Source organism: Salvelinus sp. IW2-2015, unplaced genomic scaffold, assembly GCF_002910315.2.
Source record: "Salvelinus sp. IW2-2015 unplaced genomic scaffold, ASM291031v2 Un_scaffold2007, whole genome shotgun sequence".
Lineage (NCBI taxonomy): Eukaryota > Metazoa > Chordata > Actinopteri > Salmoniformes > Salmonidae > Salvelinus > Salvelinus sp. IW2-2015.
Window position 1 is genome coordinate 45,203 of NW_019943357.1, and position 4,081 is coordinate 49,283.

The 4,081-nt window shown below is 44.7% G+C and overlaps 1 protein-coding gene across 1 annotated transcript in view; it reads left to right on the forward strand.

The window, feature by feature from the left end:
• The window catches only part of LOC139024912 (2-(3-amino-3-carboxypropyl)histidine synthase subunit 1-like), a 32,126-nt gene extending 30,239 nt beyond the window's left edge, over nt 1-1,887 (forward strand). Inside the window, exon 6 of the mRNA XM_070439894.1 lies at nt 1-1,887. This exon is cut by the window's left edge and continues 508 nt beyond it. The gene's annotated coding sequence lies outside the window, so the exon portion shown is untranslated.
• Nucleotides 1,888-4,081: the final 2,194 nt, after the last annotated feature.

The following is a 4,081-nucleotide window of genomic DNA, read 5'->3' on the forward strand; positions in this document are numbered from 1 at the left end:
AAGGCCTGCTGTGCTGCAGCTTCTACTCAGATCAGTCACAGCCGCATCTCATTCGAATCACAAGCAAAGGTGCTAGATACTGCTGGTCCCACCAGATGCCCAGGTCCTCGATGTTGTATTGGGTAACGTGCTACGTCACTGTATATAATATCACATTACGCCATGCTCGACACCTCAGCGTTTTCCTCACAAGGCTAGCTAGTGAGTTATAAAGGKGTTTGTTTGCTGGCTGTTGTCTTGTTGGTTTGAATAGAAGCATTGGAAAACAGAGTTCTTTCAGTTGARGTATAATTGACATATTGGGAGGCGGGGATTTGGCAGGAGATTGCATTCAACAGCTAAATAAAGAATCTTCACTCCCTAATGCTTGTAGGATCTGCAGAGAAAATATCCAACTTAATTAAGCTGAGTAAACTCTTGTGGATTGCAAAGCCAAACTCTGAATATCCTCTCTAGTGTCTCTCTTCGCTGTTTACTTCTTTATTGTCCAGTGTCTGGATCCTTACCCACAGAGAATCCCTASCTACATCTTTGAAAACATAAACACTATAGCACTGTACCTTACCACAACCCTGGGATATGTTTATTAAGCACAGGCAGGGAATAATGTTTTTAAATGGAGACAGAAATGAGCATGCTAAATCAATATGTCTAGATAGTACTTCCTCTGTTTCAAACAATTTGCTTTTGTTTCTTGGTAACTGAAGTAACCCAAGTATTTGCAACACCTCCGCTCTCAGACTTGCCTTCCACAGAGACTCTGATCCAATGCACATATATGGCCAAATGCAGAAAAACATGTTATGTGAGAAAAGTCTCCCCATATGATCTGTGGTGTATTGTGTCAGACTTATTGCACCACTGGTTCATTGGACCAGAGATGTAGTGGGAGGCAGTGGCCACTAGATGGAGAAATCTGCATAGCCAGTGTGTTTTAGCCCCACTCTGATAGTGCTGCTAAATCACCAGAGCTCATGGGGGATTGATTTATCAGTGTTTTGTATGGCAGTGTAGTGGGTGAGTGTGCTTGGGGGTGTCCTTCCAAGAACCCTGTGTGCTTTTTGTATTCAATGTGTGTAATTGTTTCCAGATGTGTGGGGAATGTGACTCCACTCTCTTCCATCTCCCTTGGCATCCCTCCCCCTCTCTCTCCAAATGTTTTTGCCATCATGTTTCTTCTGCCAGCAGCTCCCCGTTTCCTGTCCCTAGGGCAGGATTGGCCAGGGTGGGGTTATAGAGGGGTTATGACTGCTTTTGACTGCTTATGAGCTTCCTGTGCACATGTGTCACGTGACTAAGTCATTTCAGTTGAATGCATTCAGTTGTACAACTGACTAGGTATTTCCCTTTCCTTTCTCAAAGACAACAGGTGTCATGGATCACATAGGGTTTGACTACTCTCAGTTTGCGTTGTACGGTCAGCTGGTGTTTATTGTAGCCTCAGACCCTATGTTGGTCACCCAAAACCATGATATGGTGATAAAACCTTCTGCAATATTGATATCCCCCAAATACAATAAAACAATTGAGACCTCTTAAGATATGTGTTAATATATAGGGCATAGTGTATCGCGGGAGGTTGGTGGGACCTTAATTGGGGAGGACGGGCTCAGGGTAACAGCTGGAGCGGCATCAGTGGAAYGGTATCAAATATATCAAACSGTTTCTATGTGTTTCATGCCATTCCATTTGCTCTGTTCCAGCCATTATTATGAGCCGTCCTCCCCTCAGCAGCCTCCACTGTAGTATATCTTCAATAGCACTTTTGTAAAACCCCAAAAATGTGTTGCACCAACTGATTGCTTACTTTCAGACTCCTAGTATGTGTTTGTTTGTTTGTTTTTCTGGTCCAGAGAAGGCTCCTCAGAGGAGGAAGGGGAGGACCATTTTCCTCAGTGAATTTCCATGCAAATAAAATTGTTAAACATTTAAAAAGTGATCCTTTTCAKATAAAACTGTATTAAATATATTCACGTCACCAAATAATTGATTCAAACACTTTTTTTGCAATGAAGGTCTACAGTAGCCTCAACAGCACTCTGTAGGGTAGCACCATGGGGTAGCCAGAGGACAGCTAGCTTCTGTCCTCCTCTGGGTACATTGACTTCATTACAAAACCTAGGAGGCTCATGGTTCTCACCCCCTTCCATAGACTTACACAGTAATTATGACAACGTCCAGAGGATGTCCTCCAACCTATCAGAGCTCTTGCAGCATGAAYTGACATGTTGTCCACCCAATCAAAGGATCAGAGAATGAATGAACTGCTTACTTGACTGTACACTGTATATTGCATAATTGTAGCGGGTTTAYTAACACGTTAGTTCTATTAGCTATGTTGACTATGACGTTACTTTAGCTAATATGGTAACAACAATGTAGGTTGTGTGTATTGGTTATGATGTGGTTTGGCTTGTATAGGTTTTTTCACCTGGTCACATACAGCTGATCTGTTGTGCATTGAAGTCCAAAAGTGAAGGGAAAAGGTRAGAAGAGGGGAGCACATAGTGACTTGGAGGCTATGTGTGTGGACTCCAGACGATGTGACTGGGCCAGCCACGGCTGGAGGAGCGCAGGCGTGGCCGGAGATGGTATAAAAAGAGCCAGGCTCCTGTCCTTTCGAGGGTAACGGTTCGAGGGTAACGGTCAGCCCAAGGTCTCTCTGTCCTGCCACACCTGGARTATTCCATTTAGARTATTATGTCACTACAAAGAAGAGGATCTGGTTCATTTGACTGCTGAATTTTGGAGACCTGGTTGTTCGTTATGTCGGTAAGACTGTGACTACGGGTAGTAATTATGTTGTATGCTGTGAAACCCATGTCTTTGTGCTGCATTGGTATGTTAACATGGCATTTGTGGCAGCATTTTCAATGTTGTATCTACAGTGGAAAAATATGATTATAAGCATACTAACAGTCTCAATTTAAGAGTATTGCTGTCAAATTAGATTGCTACTGTATGATGTGTAATACTATCCAGTATCGTCTACTTTCCCCAATGTTATGTGGCACACTGTGCCCAAAATGCTTGACGCCTCTGGTCTGTGTGTGGTGATATATCTATGAAGGCCTGGGGCAGGGCTGGCGGGGCCTTGGCAGAACAACTCTACTGTATCCTGCTGCCACATCTGGCCCTCTGGCTGCAGGCCTAAAGACTCAGAACGCAGGCTTGCATCCCAAATCACAAGCTATTCCCTATGTAGTGTACTATGTAGGGAATAGGGTGCCATTTGAGACGGTTACAGAGACCCCAGGCTGGGGACAGGGAGCTTGGGGCTGGGAGAGGGAAGAGGGTGGTGGGAGGGGGAGACTGGGAGTGGGGGGTGGGTGAGGGGGGTGGGAGGCTGATGGCTGGCAGAGGGGGGTGGGAGGCTGAGGGCTGGCAGAGGGGGGTGGGAGGCTGAGGGCTGGCAGAGGGGGGTGGGAGGCTGAGGGCTGGGAGAGAGGGTGGGTGATTGAGGCCTTTGCCACATTGGCAGGAAAACAAACAGCTGAATGTGGGCATTCCTGAGGGGAGGAACGATGGAATTAGACGAGTTCAGTGGTAAGATATGTCAGATGACATTGATTAAGGAAGAATACAATGTAAAATGACCATCTTGGCCTAACTTATTTGCAGTTCCAAATAATTAGTATACGTATCATCAGCATACAATCAGATGGAAGTTAACTAAGGGGGAAGTTTATTGTCATAAATGTTAATGATTATTCAGTGTTTTCAGCTCCACCGGGATCTGTAAGTGTTAATGTGAGAAAAAGCTGGTGGGTGTGGGCAGAATGTGTGTGGGCACGGACAGAATAGATAGGAATGTGAAGGAACGTTGTTAGGAGGTTGGATAAAATACTTTGATGGAGGAAGAATGAAGTGTTGTAAAGATATGAGTAATTCTGTGTGGGAGGTCAGTCTGTCTCTTATCAGCCTGCCAAATGCCAGCCCAGCACAATGCTGCCATGGATTATCTCTCTAGTGCTTTTAAATACCTGTAGAAAAAGACTGCTTCGTTGTCAGTGTTCTTCTTCTCTCATAGTTTCTCTTTAATTCAATCATTTCCTCACACTCTCTTTCACACTTAATCTCC